The sequence below is a fragment of the Malaya genurostris genome, chromosome 2 (assembly GCF_030247185.1).
Source record: "Malaya genurostris strain Urasoe2022 chromosome 2, Malgen_1.1, whole genome shotgun sequence".
In the NCBI taxonomy this organism is placed as follows: domain Eukaryota; kingdom Metazoa; phylum Arthropoda; class Insecta; order Diptera; family Culicidae; genus Malaya; species Malaya genurostris.
The window spans coordinates 344,498,056-344,522,345 of NC_080571.1; the positions used below are offsets into that span (position 1 = coordinate 344,498,056).

General features: G+C 36.7%; 1 protein-coding gene across 1 annotated transcript in view; it reads right to left on the reverse strand.

Moving 5' to 3' along the window:
- LOC131431933 (tRNA-dihydrouridine(16/17) synthase [NAD(P)(+)]-like) overlaps positions 1-24,290 on the reverse strand; it is a 224,728-nt gene that overhangs the window by 17,884 nt on the left and 182,554 nt on the right. The gene's annotated exons all lie outside the window — the stretch shown is intronic.

The following is a 24,290-nucleotide window of genomic DNA, read 5'->3' on the forward strand; positions in this document are numbered from 1 at the left end:
TCGATCCGTTTGTTTGAAGCCAGTTTTGAACCTAGTTTTAACGTTGTTGAACTGAAAATCAACATTTTTATATCAGGTTTGCTCACACCCCCGTTGCTAAGTGCAAAATCAACACAGTTTCGTGAAAAGTGTTTGTTTGATGAAACTACCCTGGGTCAGTTTCAGTTTTCTCGAGCGAAAACGACATTAATAAACTTTTTTATCATATTTTTTCTATAAAATTTTTGAAAACAATTGATATTTTTCTCAATATTTTGGATTTTTTAAAAATCGAGAAAAATATATCATAATACAATAGAACATCGTAGAATCTAAACCCATGGAAAAATTTTGATAGCCCACAAATTCAATGAATTCAAAACTTATGATGGAAAGTATGACTCCCGGCATTTGTCAATACTCATGAAATTTTCCAATGCAAATTTGACCGAGACCCGGAGGACCGCGTGCCATATACAATTCGACTCAGTTCGTCGAAATTGATAAATGTCTCTCTCTCTCTGCGTGTGTGTATGTGACAAAAAGTACACTTTTTTCTCGGTGATGGTGATTGAACCAATATTCCCAAACCGAAATTTAAATGCGAGGCAATTGAGTCCCGTACAAAAAATCCTAAATTTGATCAGAATCTGACTTTTGGTTCCGGAGATATGTTCAAAATAAATGAAAAAATATGCTCCAAAGTAGCAAACAATGTTCTAGTATTGTAATTTATAACACTTCTCGTGACGATTGAACGATTAGAAAAGTGCGTTTGATATGTTGTTTCACAGTAGTATTTCTTAAATGAAAATCGGATATGGAACTGCTCAAATCAACATAATTATATAACAGATCGGCTGAAAAGTTCGTATCGTTTCTATGAGAGGGCGCCACTAGAATTAAATCTATACCATTTTCAGTTAGTACCAACCTTCAAAAGATACGTGTATAAATTTGACAGCTGTCTGATTATTAGTTTGTGAGATATTGCATTTTGAGTGAAGCTACTTTTGTTATTGTGAAAAAAATGGAAAAAAAAGGAATTTCGTGTGTTGATGAAACACTACTTTTTGATGAAAAAAAGTGCCGCCGATACCAAAAAATGGCTTGATAAGTGTTATCCAGACTCTGCACCGGGCGAAGGAACAATTCGTAAGTGGTTTGCAAAATTTCGTATTGGTCATATGAGCACCGAAGACGATGAACGCAGTGGACGTCCAAAAGAGGCTGTTACCGATGAAAACGTGAAAAAAAATCCACAAAATGATTTTCAATGACCGTAAAGTGAAGTTGATCGAGATAGTTGACACCCTAAAGATATCAAAGGAACGTGTTGGACATATTATTTGCGAATATTTGGATATGAGAAAGCTTTGTGCAAAATGGGTGCCGCGCGAGCTCACAATCGATCAAAAACAACAACGAATTGACGATTCTGAGCAGTGTTTGGAGCTGTTATATCGAAATAAAACCGATTTTTTTCGTCGATATATAACAATGGACGAAACATGGCTCCATCACTTCACTCCGGAGTCCAATCGACAGTCAGCTGAGTGGACTGCACGAGATGAACCGAACCCAAAGCGTGGAAAGACTCAACAATCGGCCGGTAAGGTTATGGCGTCTGTATTTTGGGATTCGCATGGTATAATTTTCATCGGCTACCTTGAAAAGGGAAAAACCATCAACAGTGACTATTATATAGCGTTATTAGAGCGTTTGAAGGACGAAATTTAAAAAAAAACGGCCTCATTTGAAGAAGAAAAAAGTTTTGTTTCATCAAGACAATGCACCGTGTCACAAGTCGATGAAAACCATGCTGAAATTGAACGAATTGGGCTTCGAATTGCTCCCTCATCCACCGTATTCTCCAGATTTGGTCCCCAGTGACTTTTTCCTGTTCTCAGACCTCAAGAGAATGCTCGCTGGTAAAAAATTTAGAAGCAATGAAGAGGTAATCGCTGAAACTGAGGCCTATTTTGAGGCAAAGGACAAATCGTACTACAAAAATGGTATCGAAAAGTTGGAAGATCGCTATAATCGCTGTATCGCCTCTGATGGCAATTATGTTGAATAATAAAAACCAATTTTGGCAAAAGAATGTGCGTTTCTATTAAACGATACGAACTTTTCAGCCGAACTGTTAGACACTAACCGATTAGAAGCCATTCAGATATTTGGTTAGGTTTCACAAGCAGAAATATGTATGATTTTTATATTTGTTACAAAACCGTGTGAAATTACTTATTTAACATATCCAACTAATTTACTTTACGTCTGCTTAGCGGATTATGTTGATCCGCGAGGTGGCCTTAGCAGTCTAACATAATCTGCCAAAGCACTGATGCGTCGAAGGCATAACGCACAACATTTGAAAATAGTCATGTGCAATCATCAGGTGCCAAAACCTAAATGAATATCTAACAAAAATAACCGTTCGATAACAATTGTGAAACATGCGAATTGTAAGTTAAAATTGCAATTTGGGCAGATGACTGAACCGATTCAAATTAAAGGTTTTCCACTCCAATACAAAATTCAATTTTATCAGTATCTGACTTCCGGTTCCTGAGATGCAGAATAATATATATATATAAAATTAATGAAAATAAGTGTAAATACTTTGCTTGTAAATGTGTGAGTGAGAATGTAACAAAAATATGCACTCAATTTTTTCGGACATAACTGAACCAATTCTCACAAGCTGATATTCAAATTGAAGCCTTTACAATCCTATAGAAAAATTCTTGAATTTTATTCCGAGCCGACTTCTAGCTCTGGAATTACTGATTGATTGTAGTAAAATTTTCAATTTAAAGTGTTCTTTTATAATTAACTGTATTTAAAAAAAGCCCGGGTTAGTTACCAGACATACTAAATGTAAAGATAATGAAACCCCTGCACAAAAAGGTTAATCTCTAAATGACCTTCTGAATCGGCCAGTATTAGCTGAAATTTGTTTTCGTTCGAATCGTCAGAAATGGCTTAACATTTCGGTGCTAATTATAAGTGTATTGCAAGTAGCGGCTACCGAGCGGTTTCTATTGAATTGCAAGTGGCATAATAGTTTAACATAAGCTGTTATGCTCTGGCAAGTTTAGGACGAAATGTAATTATAATGAACCTGGTTATGTACCCAGCACAAAAAGGTTAACTCCTAAATAACTTTTTTTCGGCAAAAAACGATTTTATTCATCAATGTAATCTGACACATACTGAGGTCTTTTTTACGCGATCTTTTGAACGGATTTCCAAAGTTGCGTTTTTTCATATGTGAATTTTTAAAGTTGTGCGGTTATCTTGTTTCGTCTTAGAAGAGCACGAAACGTCGAGATTGGGTGTTATCCTGAAATTTTTCTAAGTCAGTTCTCTGACACGAGATAGTTTTAGATATTTTTTTTCAAAAAAAAAAAAAAATTAGAAGTTAGACCAGATCTTGACGTTTCTTGTAAGTCCCAAAGCCGATTTTTTTCAAAAAAATTTTTGTCGAGATAACACCAGATCTCGATGTTTCCTGAATTTTTGAAGACATTTGGTGATTTATAGTTACATTTACAGTTTTTCAGTTTTTTTTCGCGGATTTTAGAAGTTACGGTTTTTTTTCGCAGTACGTATCCCCCACGTAAAAAAAGTCTTCAGTGTACAATCATTCCAACGCCTCTCTAAATTCGTGACCGTCATGCTTGTAGAAGGATTTGTCTTTTGACTCAAAATAGGCTTCACTTTCAGCAACTGCTTCTTCGTATGAGTTGAATTTCTTACTAAGGAATATTTTTTTAGATCAGCGAATAGCCAGTAGTCCAGTAGGGGGCCAGATCTGGAGTGTAATTCGTTCATATTGCTGCATTGTCTTGGTGGAACAGTGGTTTTTTCTTCTTTTCTTATATAGTGTTCGAGTTCACAGAAAGCAGGCAAAGCAGAATAGTAAAAAAATAGATTTGTATTGCGGGGTGTGTTTTTCCCTGGTTAGGAGTTAGCTACGGGTTCGAGTCCCGTCTCTGCGGTTTCGCTGTTTTCTTTACGTATTCGCATTCACATGTCAATTTTCCAATCATATTTTAAAATGAGGTTTTCTCTGATTTTTGCATTTAAATGATCAAACAACGCTAAGTAGTACTCGCTATTGATTGTTTTTCTATATGATTCAGATGATGAACGTTTCGACTCCGGAGTTAAGTGAAAGATCCATGTTTGATCCATTGTCATGTAGCGATACAAAAAATCTTATTTATAACTCGTAAACATGGTCAAACACTGTATTTACACGCATCCCATATACATAACTTACAACGATCTGTTACATATGCTATCATACCACATAAACAGTACACAACTAGTCAATTTTGTCACGAGACGCCACTGGATATCTTTACGGTCTCAGCTATCTCACTATGGTGTAATCACCTCAATTGGATGACCAGGACATTCACTATCATCGGTGTCGTACACGTTTAAATTCAGCAAGCGAATAACAAATAGTTCTTTTCGATGGGTAACATTTTTGAAGCCTAGTACAATATTTTTTTCATCATGAAATGAAGATAGATTTGCACCAGAAATTGTTATCAATCCATTGTTTTGAAAATGATGAAAGTAGCTTCACTTAAATGACTGTCACTTTTTTTTTGTCTTATAGAAATGTTATGAAATTTCACACAGTCTCCTGAAAGTTGTTATAAACGTCATATGAATTTGCCAAAGATAGCGCCATCTGTGTGTCAGTCTCACGACTTATAATGTGTTAACAAAAAAAAAGGCGGGTGGGTAATGTCAGAGACATAACTGGATGTCGTGAATACGAAAACAACTGACATGTTCCTTAACACTTCCGAATATCAATTAGTTGATCAATTGTATGAATTATGCAAGTATTCCCCTTTTCCACATTTTTCGCAAAAACAAAGAAGGCTTCATTTGATCTCGATTACTGTGAATTTCACACAGCGAAAAGTGCACAAATCCAACCAAACTGTTCTAGATATGCACTAAACTGAGGACATTTCCTTTCGATTTGCGAACAACAAATTCTAATAGTTCTTTAGAAAACTTTTAGAGCCATTAGAACGGCTGATTTTGTGTAATGCTCTCCACCGTTGCTTTTTCACCAATGCAAACAAATGACTGGCAGCTGTGACGTAATCGCTCTTGTCGGAGGCGAAACTAGTTTTGCAAACGACACAAAATATATCTGCTCGCAGTGGCGATAGAATCCAAACTGATCCAATTTTTGTTGAGAGGCTTGTTTTTACCTGATTTCGTTTGAAGCTTTTTCACTAATGGGCGGTCCTAACGGCTATCAAAATAGCCGCATACAGAATTTTAATGTCGTTTTTTTCATTTCGGATTTGCATTTCATTGAACGAAACTATCCGGATGCTGTACGGGATTCATTCCTGCCTCTCAGAAGGACCAAATTGTGGAACTCACTACGATATTAAACACTGTTCGGAACATTTTCTCGAACGATTTGTTGTACAGTAGCAGATATTTTGTTCTCTTCCTCAGAACGCGTTCTGATTGGCTGGTGTTGAAATGGGCCAAATGAAACAGGTTTTTCAATTGTGTACTGTTGAAATACTTCAATGCTTTTGCTATACACGTTCAAATTGAAAAATTTCGATTCTATTGGTAGTTAGATTATATAAATCCTTTCACAGATCACTGAGATATGAGCTTTAAAAATACGAGAAAGGCAAACGCGCCTTATGAATTATCCTCTTTGATACTCGTTTATACCAAACATTTCAGAAAAGTTTAATTTTGAATTATTTGAGATTATGTCACACTACTGATAATTTTATCATAAAATTGTGATCATATTTCCGATGGCGTGTAGCAAAAATTATGTTTATTCGTTAGATACAACAAGAGATATTCACGATCAAAAACCTATCACTCTCTCAGAGGGTAAATTTTGAAAAGGCACCCCATAGTAAAGTATTCACGACAAAAAAAGTCTAATGAGGAATAACTGTTTTGGGTTCTGAAGGTTTGGATCATCAATAGAAGCAAGTGCTCCAATTAATACTAGTTATAATGATTTTGATTACATTAATTAAGAACAATCACAAAGTATGTCATGCAGCTGATTAAAAAATATGAGCCAATTTACCTTGAATAACGTACGCAGAAGTACCAGGAGCACAGGCTACCGCTACGCCAATTCAAACACCATATTCAAACGCTGCGCCTACTTTGTGTTCGAGACATGCAAAATTCTGCGCTCCAGTTATTTCTGTAAATTGAATTCATGCTAAATGGCGTTATATTCGGCTTAATCTAAATTGTGCAGTGTAATCAACAAGCTGGAAATGAAGCAGCCTTTTTATTGCTATAAACACGGTTTGGAATGTGGATAAAATATTGTTGTTCATATTCTCCACCCTACATTCATCGAAAATATAACATTATTATTTCTCAGTTGCTGTTCAGTAGCGAGTTTATTCATCAGAGTTTTTTTTCTTTATGAAAATATAATAATTCCATCTTGCACGAATCACTTCGGTATCGTAATATCATCGGAGGCTCTTCTCCCTTTCGATTATTTCTTCAGCGATATTTCTGTGGGTAAAAATTCACTGATACGAAAAATTACTCGTGAACTTCGAGGCTCAGAGTTATGTGGATGTTTGTTTCAGGAACTAAAATCTCGGAAGTCACTAAGTTTTTTTTTAGAAATTCTCTCAAACTGATTTTTTCACGAGTGATTATGAAATGTCATATTTTACCTTTTTCAACTAAAATTTAAGTGTGTCAAACACTTCAAAATAAATCTTCAGAAAAAGAAGTGAATAGTTCCGAACCCTGTATATTTTTGTTGAGAACAAGCCTCTAAAGACTGTCCCAGAAAGTATGGACGCAACCAAAAACCGCTGCCATTTCGAAATGGTTCAGAATCTGTCAATTTTTATGGCTGCGTCCTGTTGTCTACACTCTTCTCTAACCACTTGTGCAGTTGTTTATTCGTTTTCATTAGTTTGTTTTGGAATGCGTGGACTTTCAGTAGAACAACGTCGAAAAATTGTGTACAAATAGTGCACAGAATGCGGACTGTCTCTGAGAAAAATAGCACAAATGAAAGGAGTAAGTGAAAAAGCCGTGCGAAATGCAATCAGCAAGTTCGGTGAGGATAACACCTTTGAGGATAAACCGAAAACGGGTCGAAAAAAAGATCCTACTAACCCTCAGTTGGATGCGTTCGAGCAAAAGAAGGAGGTTTCAGTTCGGGATGTGGCCAAAAAATGGGTACTTCGAAGTCAAATGTTCTTCGTGCTAAAGAACGTTTGAATCTTCGAACCTATAAGAAGCCAAAACGTAGTCCGAAACAAGAAGCATCGATCAGGCCGATGGTTCGAAAGCTGTACAATACGATTCTTGCTGGAAATTTGAACTGCATAATCATGGACGAAGAAACCTACGCGAAACTCGATTACAAATCTTTGCCGGGACCACAATATTATACGGTGCGAGAAGGGCAAGTGTTAAGCCGGTCCGAGACATCGATTGAAGTCGAAATATTTCGTAAGAAAGCTATGGTCTGGCAAGCAATTTGTAGCTGCGGTAAGATTTCGAAACCTTTCATCACCACTGCTTCAATGAACAGCGAAATATACATCAAGGAATGTTTACAAAAACGACTTCTACCCATGATTCGAAGCCACAAGGATCCTGTTGTCTTCTGGCCAGATCTTGCTTCTTGCTACTACTCGAAATCAACGGTAGAATGGTATACTACCAAAAATGTCACTTTCGTCCCAAAAGGAATTTTGGGCATAAACGAAGGCACATATTAGGAAACATGTCTCGGCAGCCGAAACCATTCAACAGTTCGAAAAAGATTGGAAAAAAGTGTCAAAACTTGTCACCAAGAAGTCCGTACGTAGGAACGTTCGCAAGAAAGTGCGCCAGCTAGTCTACAATGGCTAAGTAGCAAATGTAGAGAATAATATTCTGTTGTTGTAGTCTAATATTATCAGTATATCGAATAAAATTTGAATATCTAACACTTGTGAATTATTTACAGCGAAATCAAAGTGCGTCCATACTTTCTGGGACAGTTTTTCTAGGCCGAAAAGGCAAATGACCTAAAGGTTAAAATCTCTATAATTGAAACAGAAAAAAAGTCGTAGTACTTTTTCTCAGGTACTTCGTAACGTATTCAGGTTAGAAAACCAAACTACTATTTTATGTATTATTATTATTGTCATTTATTTTACCCTGATTTCATCCTCCATTTTATGTACTCTGTTCTGCTTTGACCGTCACGTAACTCTCAAAATCTCTATCTGTTGTTTGAATCCATTTAATGCAAACATTGCATTGAGGTGGGGATCGGAACACATTTTTTTGTATACGAAATGGGACATCGTCATTCGATTCAGGTAACACCAGACTGTGTCCAGGATTAAAGTTATTTTCTTTTTTTTTTAACAAAACGCATGGAAACAGGAGGATTGAAATAGGATTTTTTTCACTCACAAACTTTCTACAGTCAACAGAAGTTCCAACTAAGGTGTTTGTTTTTACACCGGTTCCTTCAAGAGTCCCTGGAAACGTGTCCGAAATTAAAGTTTAGTGCCAATTTTTATTCGTAACATGTTTGTTAACCTGCAGGACAAATAAATGTGTTCCATTGCCCGAAGGCCAAATCTCGTGACGATTGCCACTGAAATAACCATAAAAATACGAAAACACTGCCGGCAAGGGCACTAATGCAAGAACATCCAACCGGAAGATTGTGGCTCTATTGCCAAAAGTGGGTAAGGAAGGGAAAGAGAAATTATAACCCATTTGGTCGTTTGCCAATGGCAGACGAAAGAGAGAGAGGAAAGGGGATTGTTTCGCTGAAACAAAGTATCGAATTAGTTGAAAATTAATTTTCCCGTACCGAGGATGGCTCCCCGTCCCTTCACCCATCCAGTCCCGGTGTCTTATTTGCTTGGTGGCATTTAGTTTCAACGTATGACCTACAACCATAACATGGTAGATTTGTGGGCCGGATTTCTTCGGATTCGGGTTGCGGAATAAATGTTCAATGTAGCGGAAACGGAAAGTTTTTTTTTCTCTGTTGCTGTGAAAAGAATGTTTTTCTTGTTCGGTTCGCACACGTACAACGTAAATGCCGAATCGTGTCTAAATAAAAAAGATTGCTTTAATGCATTAGGTTTTTTTTCTGTCTTGTGACCACTCATCTGTTCCGAAAAGACGCCCATTCGAACACCCACACGTCTTTTTTTCTCGTCACTTCAGTCACACGGAAACAATGTCGGACCTCAAAACAAAGCAACTAATTACAGTCGATCTTTTGTTCCGGTGATGCGTCCAGTCAGACGGAACTCTTGACCTAGATTAGAGATCTCATTAATCTCTTGACATCCTGTCATCCTATTTACAACATCACCACCGTGTAGACGTGTGAGAGGAGATGTATTGGAGATCGCACGCTTGACAGATAATTTTTCTTCCACGCTGCCGTTTGTTGTCAATTTTCGCCGAATCAGCCTACTACTTCGCCTAATGGAAAAGTGTCTGCCAAAGCTTCTTCGAAGTGGAATGGATTTGATTGCATCGTTGAAATGCGATGTCATCAGAATGTTTAAACATTAACGATCTATTTCGGTGATCTAAAATCTATTACCGAGCGTTGTTGAGTTGAGCAAATTGCTATTTCCGAACATTGCTTCCGAACGTCATGCAACACTCGCCGAATCCATATGGAAGCTAGCAATGATGGATTAGAGATGAGAATATGAATAAAATGACTATCAAAATGAGCCATCAAACGGGGGACGGAAGTGCTTAAGTTCGTCCACTTCCCTATCGTTGCTAAGAATGACACTTACTTTGTTTGATTTATTATGTATAATCATTTAAGTGGCCCTTTTCACCCTTGGCAGAGTCTGAGGCTCATAAAACTGACTAGACAACTACGGTAGCGATGAGGGTGACGATGACGCGACGGCAAGGGCAGCGAGATAGGGCCGAATGCCTTCGCTTCTCTTCTAGTACTTTTTGCTGCTGTCAGGCGTTGATGGACATTTTATTGCCAGGAGTTTTTTTTTCCACGATTGTCCTGCCCTGTCTCTGACAACTGTTTTCGGTGAATTTTTCGCGCGGAAAATTTTGGTGTTTCTTTGAATTCGTTCTTGTGACGGCGAGAAAAAACGGATTCTAGTGTATTCCGTCACTTTGGATCTTTTTCGTTTTTGGTTCGCTCGAAACTATTCATAATGATGTTTTAAGTAGGCTATGAATATCGTCCAGGTCGCTAAAAATAGAGTTCATTTTCTTGCAGGGGTGGTGGTGACGAAATCGATTCTACTTTTTCTCGGATTACCTTCGTGTTTTCTTAACCACACTTGCAACTAGGGTAACGGCTCCATCATTCATTGCATCACATTTCGAAGATAAATTTGCTAATCAAAATAAAATTTTAACATCATAAAATAACCGAATTTGTCAGCTCTAAAATAATTGAGATTTCCAAATTCATATCAAGAAAATGTTCAAATTTCGGAATTTTGATGAACACTTTGCGGAACACTGTCGAACGAATGAGAAATTGAAACATAATTGAAGAGAATGAAGAATCTGTACTCGAAAAAAATTTCTTTTGTGTATAACTTTTCACAGTATGAATAAAACAAAACTAGTTTAGAGTGTAATGTTTACATGTGCAAAATTTCTTCTCTATATGTCAAGTGTTACGCAAGGTGCGAACACACCTCCATCGTCTGTTGAACCCCATCTAAAAACGACGCCAGTGGCAAAGTCTGATGCAGTGAACGACTGTCAACGGTATAGATTAAAAAAACAAAACCAAGAAGGGTGAACCAGCAGGATAAGCCGTAATAGTTTTTTTTTCTCTATTTGATAGTTTTGGCCATTAAAACGTATAGTTATACTTATAGTGCGCTAAAATAGAAATTCTAAAACTAATAGTACGGCTGAGTGAATTTATAGAGGTTGGTTAAGAATAAATATGTAAAAAGTAACTGTTGAACCTAATCTAAGATGTATCGCAGGACTGTATCATAGCTAGTTTCTGCATCACTCGGGTGTTCAACTGTAATAACACAGGTGAACGTAATCACAGATCTAAGGTAGAACTTCAAATCTATTATTATATATATAAAAATGGATGTAAGTTTGTATGTTTGTAACGCGATAACTTCGGAACTACTGAACGGATTGCCACCAAACTTGGCACTGGTACTTCTTGTATTTCAGAGATGGTTTAGGGAGTATATTTATATGGGAGAGAGCGTAGCAAGTGTCATAAACAAGGGGGGGTCATGGAAAAATTCATATAACTTGACAAGAATCGATACGTTTTGAAGACCGTAGAACCATTTTGCATACCTTAGATATGACTATATGGAGGGTGGATGTAGCAAGTGCCTTTAAATAGGGGGTGTAATGTTTAAAACGGCATAATTCCGAAACTACTGAACGGATTGCCACCAAACTTGGCACAGATAGTTCTTACTCTTCTGAGCAGTCATAAGCGTATTTCTATGGGGGGAGGGAGCGTAGTAAGTGTTCTTAACAAGGGAGCTCATGAAAAAATTTGTTTAGTTTGACGAGAATCGATACTTTTTTAAGACCATAGAAACATTTTGCATATATTAGATATGATTATATGAGGGGTGGATGTAGCAAGTGCCTTTAAAAAGGGGGGTTAATGTTTGTAATGGCATAACTCCGGAATTACTGAACGGATTGCTATAAAACTTGGCACATGTACTTCTTGCTCTTCAGAGATGGTCATTAGCGTATTTTTATGGGAGGAGGGAGCGTAGCAAGTGTCATAACCAAGAAGGGTTATTAAAAAAATCATAAAACTTGATGAAAACCGATAGTTTTTTAAGATCTTAGAAACATTTTGCATACCGTAGATACAATTTAATGGGGGATGGATGCAGCAAGTGCCTTTAAAAAGGGGGGTGTAATGTTTGTAATGGCATAACTTCAAAACTACTTAACGGATTGCTATTAAACCTGATACATGTACTTCTTGATCCTCAGATATGATAATAAGTATATTTCCATGGGGGGAGGGAGCGTAGCAAGTGTCCTTAACAAAAGTGGTCATTAAAAATATTATCTAATTTGACGAGAATCGGTACTTTTTGAAGACACTTTTTGCACAACTTAGATAAGATTATAAGGATATTCTGTTAGGAGAGAGTGTAGTAAGTGCCTCTAAAAAAGGAGTGCAAAGTTTGTAACGGCATAACTCCGGAACTATTGCACGAATTGCTATAAAACTTGGCACATTTATCTCTTGCTCTTCAGTAGTAGTCATTAAGGTATTTTTAGAGGGGAGGAAGCGTAGTAAGTATCATTAACAGGAGGGGCCAAGAAAAAAAATTCATGAAATTTGACAAGAAATGATAATTTTTGAAGATCATGCAAACATTTTCCATACCTTAGATATGATAGATATGGGGAGTGAATGTAGCATGTAGGGGGATGTAACGGCATAACTCCGACACTACTGCTGCACTGCTATCACATTTGGCTGCTTTTTGCTCTTCAGAGATAGTTGTAAGGGTATTTTTATGGGGAAGAGAGCGTAGCAAGTAACCTTAACAGGGGTCAGAAAAAAAATTATTTAATTTGACGAGAATCGATACTTTTTGAAGACCATAGATACTTTTTGTGCAACTTAGGGTATTCGTGTCCCTCTAAAAAGAGGATGTAACGTTTGTAATGGCGCAACTCCGGAACTACTGAACGGATTGCTACCATTTGGCACAGATACTTCTTGCTCTTCTGAAATGATCATTAGGACATTTTCAGGGAGGAAAGTGTGTAGGAAGTGTCCTTAACATGGGGGGAGAGGGTCAATGACGAGGGTCAATTTACGAGTACAGTATATTTCTAGCAACTGAGAGAGGTTCACAAAAATATTCACAAGAGGAAGGGGAAATAAGTATTCTCAACATTGATCTGAATTGACGAAATCATACAATCAATGTGCATTTTATTATGTAAATTGAGAAAACTGTCAACTCAAGGTGATGGAAATAGGATTAAAACAACATTTGTATTAACTGAATCATTATTCTATAGGTTTTCCTCTCCAATGAACGACCAAAATGGTTAACACCTTGATAAAATAAATTATATAAAAACGTGATTCTATAGTACGAATGTAGTTATGATGTTAAACAACTTTTCGTTATAAAGTAATCATTATCAGATGGAAAATTTTGAACAATTCATGATGCCATAAAATTTTTATAAAGAGGAGGGAGTAGCAAGTGATTACAACCATGGAAGCCAAAGGTATTGTAGATCGATTGTGACGAGGAAGTACGGAAGTACGTTACAAGCACATATAGATATGAAACTTGGAGGTTACTAAGAAGGTATTTATAGAGAGAAAGGTGTTTTAAATGTTTCTAACAAAAGGGTTCAAATATAAAACTGACCCAGTTTGTCGAGAATACCATGCAAATTATGATTATTGTGAGATCTGAGATGGGACACTGATCATTCGCATACTGAACATGAACGGAGTATTGTTCGATCGGGTTTCCGTCTAAGTTATGTTTCACTACAAGAGTATTTCACTAAGCAGGGCAATTTCGAGAATTTTTCTCGACCTTCCCTCCACGAAACATTTCCGAGCAACGCCGGGTAAAATATGAATTATATACCTAACACTAAATTAAATTACACTATGCAGGAGTTTGATACTTGCACCGTACCCTCTCATTTACCGGTAGGAACAAAATTTGAACTGAAGAAAATCACTAAATGTAAGTAGCTTAGAATGAACTGTGAATTGATTGTCGTACGTTTACTGATAAAAATATTACCTGCAGGAAAAATTTAACCAACTTAATTATAAATAAAAGAGTTTGTTGAAATTTTCGGAAATATCATTTTTTTTTTTTTAATAACTATTTATTGGTATATGAGTTAAAATTAAATTATTAAGATTTAAATTGGGTGTTCAGCCACAAGTGGTGACTTTTCAGCCCTGTTATATATATGATTTGGTTATTACCATGAAGACATCATTTGCTTCCGCAATTCTGAGATTTTTGTGTAGGGAAAATTCTAAACCTACTTGTATTGTGTAATGGGGAAAAGGAACTTATATACTAACTTACTAACTAATACAGAGAGCGAATCGATTCAATTGAAGATTGCATCGATTTTTGTCGGAATTTGCTTATAATATTATGTGACATTACATCTAATGGTTCTATATTTGTGAGTCTGTGTAACTCATTTGTACTAAACCAGGGAGGACGCTTCAGAATCATTTTCAGAATTTTATTCTGAATCCTTTGAAGCGTTTTCTTCCTGGTGGAACAACAGCTTGACCAAATTGGTACCGCATAAAGCATGGCTGGTCTGAAAATTTGTTTATAAATTAACAATTTGTTTTTTAGACAGAGCTTAGAATTTCTGTTTATAAGAGGATATAAACATTTAATATATTTATTACACTTTGCCTGGATTCCTTCAATGTGATCCTTGAAAGTGAGTTTTTTGTCATACGTTAAACCTAAGTATTTAGCTTGATCAGACCATGTCAATTCCAAGCCATTCAATTTGAGAATGTGATTATTGTTTGGTTTAAGAAATGAAGCTCTTGGCTTGTGAGGAAAGATAATTAATTGCGTTTTTGCTGCATTTGGTTTAATTTTCCATTTTGACAGATAATCACTGAAAATATTTAAACTTCTTTGTAAGCGACTGCAGATCACTCTTAGATTTCTACCTGTGGCTAACAGACTTGTGTCGTCACAGAATAACGATTTCTGACAACCAACGGGTAGATTTGGAAGATCAGAAGTGAAAATATTATACAAGATTGGAGCTACACTCGAACCCTGCGGAACACCGGCTCGTACGGGTAGCAATTCAGATTTACAATTCTGATAGCTAACCTGAAGAGTACGATCAGTTAAATAATTTTGAATCATTTTGATCAAATAAATAGGAAACTGGAAATCAGACATTTTTGCTATTAAACCTTTGTGCCAAACACTGTCGAATGCTTTTTCTATGTCTAGAAGAGCAACTCCAGTGGATAACCCAGAAGATTTATTTGCTTTTATCATGTTCGTTACTCTGACAAGTTGAATGTTCAAGACGAAATCCAAACTGCTCTGGTAAAAAAATTGAATTCTCATTTATATGAGACATCATTCTCAACAAGATAATTTTTTCAAAAAGTTTACTGATAGAAGAAAGTAAGCTAATTGGGCGATAACTTGATGTTTCTGCTGGGTTTTTATCAGGTTTTAGGATAGGAATTACTTTAGCGTTTTTCCATCTTTTTGGGAAGTAAGCTAATGAAAAACACTTGTTGAAAATTTTAACCAGGAGTCTCAAGGCAACATCGGGAAGATTTTTAATAAGAATATTAAAAATTCCATCATTACCAGGAGCCTTCATGGTTTTGAGTTTCCTAATAATTGATTTAATTTCGTCAAAATTCGTCTCAATAATGTCATCTTGTGATAACACTTGGGTTGAAATATGCTCATATTTCAGTGAGACTTCATTTTCAATAGGACTCACATCGTTCAAATTAAAATTGTGGACACTCTCGAACTGCTGAGCAAGTTTTTGAGCTTTTTCGCCATTTGTAAGAAGTATTTGATTTCCTTCCTTGAGAGCAGGAATTGGTTTCTGAGGTTTCTTAAGAACCTTGGAAAGTTTCCAGAAAGGTTTAGAATATGGTTTAATTTGTTCAACTTCTTTAGCGAAATTTTCATTTCGCAAAAGAGTAAATCTATGTTTAATTTCTTTTTGTAAATCCTTAACTATGTTTTTCATAGCAGGATCACGAGAACGTTGATATTGTCGTCGACGAACATTCTTCAACCGAATGAGCAGTTGAAGATTGTCATCGATGATAGGAGAATTTAATTTAGTTTGAGCTTTGGGAACTGAAAGATTTCTAGCTTCGATAATATAATGATTCAAATTATCAATTGCTGTGTCGATGTCCGCAGAATTTTCTAAAATAGTTTCATGATCCACATGATTTTCAATGTGAGATCTGTAATCCAACCAATTAGCTCTATGATAGTTGAAAATAGAACTAATTGGATTAATTATAGCTTCGTTGGAAAGTCTGAATGTTACAGGAAGATGATCTGAGTCAAAGTCAGCATGTGTAATCGGTTCACTACAAATGTGACTTTGATCTGTTAGAACCAGATCAATTGTAGACGGGTTTTTCACGGAAGAGAAACAAGTAGGATTACTGGGATGAAGAACTGTAAAGTAACCAGCTGAGAGTTGATTATGAAGTATTTTACCATTACTGTTATTTTGCCTACAATTCCACTGGACATGCTTAGCATTCAAGTCCCCTATTACGAAAAATTTCGATCGATATCTTGTAAGTTTTTGCAAATCGCCTTTAAAGAAATTTAATTGTTCGCCGGTGCATTGGAATGGCAAATATGCTCCAGCGATTAAATAAATTCCATGAATGGTTTCAACTTCGATTCCCAAGCTTTCAATAACTTTAGTATTGAAAGAAGGTAAAATTCGATGTTTAATTTGCCGTTGGACAAAAATGGCAACTCCACCACCCATTCCAGTAAACCTGTCAAATCGATGAACCACATAATGTGGATTACTTTTCAATTTTACATTTGGTTTAAGAAAAGTTTCTGTCACAATGGCAATATGAATTTTGTGAACTTTGAGGAAATTATAAAATTCATCTTCACTCGATTTCAAAGATCGAGCGTTCCAATTTAAAATATTCAAATAATTATTTAACATCACTGTTAAATTTTAAATTCATTATAATATTATTTGCAAATTTCCATCCGATTTGAAATGCTTCAAAAAGTGATGAAGTCGAATTCATTTGGATGATCATTTGAAAAAGTTGATCTTGTAGGTAGATCATTTTATTTTCAGTTATATCGCCTAAATCGACTTCATTTAAAGAAGCGAATGGCATTGAAGGAATATTTGTAGGTAGACTGCCATTAGAAGAAGATGATTTGGCCGGTCTACCTATTAATAAATTGTTTTCGTTAAAAGAAGAACTGCAAGGTCCTGTGTTTTGATTATTTACATTAGAAGAAATAGGTGATATATTTCTACCTAATATACCAGCATAACTGACATTAGAAGAAGATGATGACGAGGTCGATCTACCTGTCAATAAATTGTTTTCGTTAGAAGACGAATTGACAGGCGTACCTGTTTTTTGTTTCGAAGAAATCAGTGCCTTAAAAGAATTAGGCGTGGCATTTGAAACGGTTTTTTGATTTTCAGGTATGTTCTGTAAATTTAAGGTCGTTGATTTGACTTGTTGTCTAAGCGAACGAGCGTTTAAAATTTTTTCCCTGACAGGACATTTCAAATAATTGGATTTATGATTTCCATTGCAATTTGAACATGAAAATTTATCAGTGGTTTCATTCATTGGACAAACGTCTTTCGAATGCGATTTACCACAATTCAAACACCGTATATCCATATGACAATTTTTGGTTCCATGACCGAAGCCTTGGCAACGACGACATTGCGTTAAGTTTGCAATACGATTATGCCGTTTATAATGTTCCCAATGAATTTTAATGTGGGAAATGAAACGTACTTTTTCTAAAGTTTTCAAATTGTTTACATCACTTCGATTGAAGTGTATTAGGTAAAGTTCATGGGAAATTCCAGAGCGTGGTTTAGAAGTACCATTCGCTCTTTTTTTCATAAGTATTACTTGGGAAGGGGCAAAACCAAGCAATTCTTTTAGTTCATTTTTAATTTCATCAATACTTTGATCATTTGATAATCCTTTCAAGACAGCCTTGAAGGGTCTGTCTGATTTTATATCATATGAATAAAATTTATGAAGTTTTTCGGACAAATATCGAATAAGACGTTCGTAATCTTCCAATCCATCCACCAAGACTCGACATTCTCCTCTTCGTCCGATTTGAAATGAGACTTTTACTTCCGGGAGAAAAGTAGAAAGCTCAGTACGGAATGCTTTGAAGTCGGAAATCATCACCGTCACTGGTGGCATAGATTGATGTTTCTTCCCAGAACGACAAGCGTCCATTTTGGGAATTTTTGAAGAATTTTCTTCTATGTCGCTACAATCGGATTCAGGAAGAATCTCGTAAATATTGTTAGACGGCATAGGATCAACGGAAGGGAAATCCGTCCGTTGTCTTTTATTTTTACATTCAGATTCTATAAGATCGTGAATGTTATTAGAAAAATGTTGAATAACGGATTGTGATTTATTCCGTATTGAATTATTTTTAGCCTTAGGCTTGTTGCCTTTCCGGTTGGACGCAGGCATTTTTGAAATGAATGAAATTTTAAATTAAATTAACTAGGCTAAATTAGTCTTCGATTAGACTCCTAGCTAGCCTTAAAAAAGGCTGATTAATTTATTAGTCACTCTAATATCACTCTTTGTATCACTTAGTCACTTAGTTAGTGATTCAGGTAGCCTTGAAAAAGACTGAAGCCTTGAATCAATTCGGAAATATCATTATTCATCGTATTGTTGCCTGTTCGGGAACAGTCAAGTGTCAAGTGGTTATCAAGCAGCTTTCCAAGCGAGTAGTGTTTCGACAAAAAATTATGAACGTGGTCACGAAAGACTCAGAGAAGACTTCGAGTTATCAATGCATTGCTCTTGGCACAAACTGGTACCCATGCGGTACCAAAACCCCTAAATGACTGCTATCTGTTGACGACCAGGAAACCGTCACTATGTTTCTTACTTTCGACATATACAACTAGAACTAAGCACCATGGGTTTCCTTCTCATAGAGCTTCAGTGGAAACGCGTGTCTGGAATCGCTAGTTATTACTATTTCCCACCTCTCAGGCCATTTTCGAATTTCATCTCTAAAAACGTCTCATCTTTTGAAGAGATACAAGTTTGAAGCCAATTTAGATTTCTGCGAAAGAAGTAAATGGTTGACCGTCGCACCCGTCGAAACAACCAGTAATCAGAAAGAGCAGTGAGCTTGAACTTGAGCGACCAACCCTTGGTTGCTATTCCGTTACTGATCGGAGTACAGGGAGTTCTTAGATGATTCGACCTGGGACTGGTAAATCATTCTTCATTGTACATCTTCTGGTAATCCCAGAATTCATTGATCAGTACCGGCGCCGGCCAGGCCCGAACGTAGATCGTCTAAGGAATGAGAAGGGATGTTAGTGCAACACTTGCTATTACTAGAGGCCGTATATACTACTGCGCACTCCACAAGTGTCACGGGAGAAGGATATTCGTTAGTAAAAATTTCAGTATTGGCATTATTTGCGCGCGAGCTAGTATGTTTCGGTTCAAGATGCTCGGATGCACTAAACTCACTGGATCAGGGTCATTTCGCCGAAAGAGTATTGTCGAATCGTACTACTGCCATAACAGTTCGGCTGAAAAGTTCGTATCCTTTAATAGAAACACACATTTTTTTTGCCAAAATTGGTTTTTATTATTCAACATAATTGCCATCAGAGGCGATACAGCGATTATAGCGATCTTCCAACTTTTCGATACCATTTTTGTAGTACGATTTGTCCTTTGCCTCAAAATAGGCCTCAGTTTCAGCGTTTACCTCTTCATTGCTTCTAAATTTTTTACCAGCGAGCATTCTCTTGAGGTCTGAGAACAGGAAAAAGTCACTGGGGGCCAAATCTGGAGAATACGGTGGATGAGGGAGCAATTCGAAGCCCAATTCGTTCAATTTCAGCATGGTTTTCATCGACTTGTGACACGGTGCATTGTCTTGATGAAACAAAACTTTTTTCTTCTTCAAATGAGGCCGTTTTTTTGAAATTTCGTCTTTCAAACGCTCTAATAACGCTATATAATAGTCACTGTTGATGGTTTTTCCCTTTTCAAGGTAGTCGATGAAAATTATACCATGCGAATCCCAAAATACAGACGCCATAACCTTACCGGCCGATTGTTGAATCTTTCCACGCTTTGGGTTCGGTTCATCGCGTGCAGTCCACTCAGCTGACTGTCGATTGGACTCCGGAGTGAAGTGATGGAGCCATGTTTCGTCCATTGTTATATATCGACGAAAAAAATCGGTTTTATTTCGATATAACAGCTCCAAACACTGCTCAGAATCGTCAATTCGTTGTTGTTTTTGATCGATTGTGAGCTCACGCGGCACCCATTTTGCACAAAGCTTTCTCATATCCAAATATTCGCAAATAATATGTCCAACACGTTCCTTTGATATCTTTAGGGTGTCAGCTATCTTGATCAACTTCACTTTACGGTCATTGAAAATCATTTTGTGGATTTTTTTCACGTTTTCATCGGTAACAGCCTCTTTTGGACGTCCACTGCGTTCATCGTCTTCGGTGCTCATATGACCAGTACGAAATTTTGCAAACCACTTACGAATTGTTGCTTCGCCCGGTGCAGAGTATGGATAACACTCATCAAGCCATTTTTTGGTATCGGCGGCACTTTTTTTCATCAAAAAGTAGTGTTTCATCAACACACGAAATTCCTTTTTTTCCATTTTTTTCACAATAACAAAAGTAGCTTCACTCAAAATGCAATATCTCACAAACTAATAATCAGACAGCTGTCAAATTTATACACGTATCTTTTGAAGGTTGGTACTAACTGAAAATGGTATGGATTTAATTCTAGTAATGCCCTCTCATAGAAACGATACGAACTTTTCAGCCGATCTGTTAAGTGAAATTTTCATGAGTATTTTATCACAAACGATGGCAAACAAATCCCATAAAACTGACTTATAAATTCTTTTAGTTTTCCAAACTTCCTAATTTCCTGCTCCGGAAGCACCAAAGGTAGTGAAGAAAAACTCCAAAAGTAAAACTTATTTCTATTTCTCAGCGATGCTTGAACCGTTTTTCACAAATCTTGATTTAAATTGAAGCTCATATAGTCTCAAAAGCTACTATGAAATTTCATTCGGATCTGACTTCTGGTTCCGCAAATTAATTGCAAGCAAAGCTTTCAAACCGCCATATAAAATGACGAAACAAAACCAGCACGAACCGGTACGAGCTGGCACGGAAGAAGAAAACACAACTCGCCTTTACAAACAATGCATACAGCGAGCTTTGTTCAATTTTGTACACGCTATAAATAGGTTCAAATAAAAGATCTTATGATCGTATACAAAGCTTTAGAATTTCATTCGAATGTATAGCGTCATTTTAAGCGGCGTAGCCAAAAACGTGATCAAAATTCTGAACTAGACTCGACTATTCCAACCATCAAGTCATTGTTAGTAGACGGCCTATCAAACTAATTCCGGCTATCCTGGTTCCCGATTTCCGATTCCGGAAGCATCGAAAATAGTCATTCAGGGGTTAGCCAAATTTTGTGCTAGGGCACATAACCGATTTTGATATTTCTTTGACTCATCAGTGCATAGCAGTTCAAAATTGAACTGCTTTATGCAAAACTCGGCAGGTCCTGCATCGGCCAGAAAAAAGTCGAAAACACGTTTTCGTTCGGCACAACAGTATAGACATTGCATTTCGATGCAAAAAAAAGTGTTCTGTAAATAGCTATTTTTTCAGAGATGATTTGACCGATTTTCATGAACTTAGGTTTAAGTAGAAGGTCTTATAATCCCAAATAAAATTCCTGAATTTCATCAGAATACGATTTCCGGTTCCGGAACTACTGGCTTTAGTGTTAAAAAAATTGATAGCGCCACCTAAAGCGACGACGTGAAAGAGGGAAAAGTTATTAACTAGGTTCAAAACAGGTCCAATTGGTAGGTCATGTTTGTTGGTGGCCATACGAACCAACATCGACTATTCCGGTCCTCGAAACTAGGCTTCGGAAGTATTGGACCACTAAAACGTAAAGATTCAAAGGAAAAGCCTTACGATTTCATACAGAATCTTTGAATTCCTTGTGGATAATACTTTTCTGTTTCTATTCAATGAATAGTTGTTTTTAAACCTCCACAGTATATTTTTGATGATATGAGTAATATGAAAAAAGCACCATACCACCACTAGGTGGATTAAAACAGGGCTGTGCGCTGTATGATAAAGCGTTACGTGGGAGCAAAGAGAAATACGGCTTTTAATACTGTTGTATGCAATTGTTTCTAAGCACCGAATAGACTGTTTACAGCACCCTTTCTCATGATATTTTGTCTTATTTCGATTTTAGCACGGTTCATTTTTGGCAACATAATCGTTCGAATATGACATATGTATTAAGAAAATAGCAGTATTTTCGAATTCAAACCCATTTTTCTAATTTGATCGATTCAAACAGCTCACAGCAATAATTGATGGAAGAAACTAACTTCTTACACCTATATACCATTCGATTCAGTTCGTCGAGATCAGCAAATGTGTGACAAATAATAGCACTAATTTTTCTCGTAGATGGCTGAACCGATTTCCTTCATCTAAGATTCAAATTGAAAACCGCAAATCTAAAGAAAAAAATTTTCTACCAAATACCGCTTAAAAGAAGTCCGCGAAAATAACCGCGTAAGAAAGACCTCATTGTACTAAATTTCGTCTTCGCCAATACGCAGTACTGCAAGTCGCTTGTTCAAATTAAATGTCAGAGTCTTATTTCGTTCCGAAAGACATCAAAATACCCGGAATGAGATTCAAATTCAATTATTGGATAAAGCTCTTTTAGAGTTAGAAACTAGACAGCGACGGTACGGTACTGAAGCGCTAGCGAGTGCTCTTTTCACTCGAAATTGGCTAATCTTAATTCAATTTCAGCTAATTTAGGACTGTTATGTAAATTCTCCGCCCCGAACTGCTATTGCATTAGCTTTCAAATTTGTGTTTTGCTCAACTCTTCTTTATTACTGCTATCGTTTCTTTGCGCCAGACGCTAAAACCTGTCTATCAAAAGTAGTAATTTTAAGCCATCGAAACACCAATCAAAAAAGCAATTAGAGCTGAATGTTGTCCCGGTGATTTTACTGTATCATAACGATGGATGCTTTTTACTACACTTTTTTCCTCGGAACCAATCCGGCTTAATCGTTCCGGTGCCGCTCTGGAATTCCGCACTAAATATTTTATCGGTCATATTGATTCTTCGCCGACCAACCGCCGTTCGACCGGGAACATCGATTTAATTACTTGCAATAAATTCCAATTTTATCTAGCAATTTTTCAACCACTTCAACATTTCATTGGCTTCGCAGAACACAACCAATGTGCAAGAAGGCCACCGTAGTATGGGAAGCCATCGATGGTAGGAAATACAATTCTGCTCGATAGTTTTAATCGATTCGGAACCGAATGGGTGAAATTGACTCCGAACAAACACTTTGCAAGAAATTATCTCTCGGTCAGCCCTGTCAACTTCATGCGATAATGTTAGGTTTTCAGAGTTCGATTAATCTTCTGTTTACTCGTTCGTAAAGAGTTTTGCGGGTGATTGAATTGAAGAGATTCATTAAAGTTACAAATCAATAGAAACTGAAGAATTATGTGTTCTTCAAAATTGTGCTGCATGCCTCTCACAGAAAAGTATAGTGAATAGTTTCGAGCGGTGTATATTTTTGTTGATAGCAGTTCTAGTAACTACAACGAGTTCTAGTTTTCATCAAGCTATGGACAAACAAGAGTTTCAGCTTATTTGCCACCATCCCCCGTATTCTCCAGATCTGGCCCCCAGCGACTATTATCTATTTCCAAACCTGAAAAGGTTTCTCCAAGGAAAGAGATTTTCGTCGTATGCTGAGGTCATTGCAGAAACGGAAGCCTAATTTGAAGGCCTTGACAAAACTTTTTTTAAGGGACATCAAAATGGGTCAAGTGTATTGCTCTAGATGGAAATTATACTGAAGAATAAAAAAGTTTTTACGGTAAAAATTCGATTTTCATCTCGCTAAATGCCGTTTGAGTTTAAGCTTTCAGAAGTTTTTGTTCCGATTGGATTTGCCTTTTCGAATCCCTTTTCGGTGCCGTTGGATCACTGATCCAGTCTTCGTCCATTGATTCATGGCCCCAGTTGCTGCTATCTTTGTTTTTGTTGTCGTTTAAAGTATCGTTGTCAGTTTTGTTTCGTATTGTTCTCGTATTTATTATTTATTGGATTGATGGTATTAGCCGTAGTAAACGGATCATTTCATCGAATGCCATTTCTTCGAACGGGTCATTTCACCGAAAATCATTTCGCAAAAGGGGTCATTTTGCCAAATAAGTAATATTCGAATTCGCCATAATTCCGGAACCGGAAGTCGTATCCGGAAGAAATTCGATTACATACCATGGCATTACATACAATTCCATGAGAAACTAATATACGATCTCTCAGTATTTTTTTTTATTTTGTCATTACGGTGACC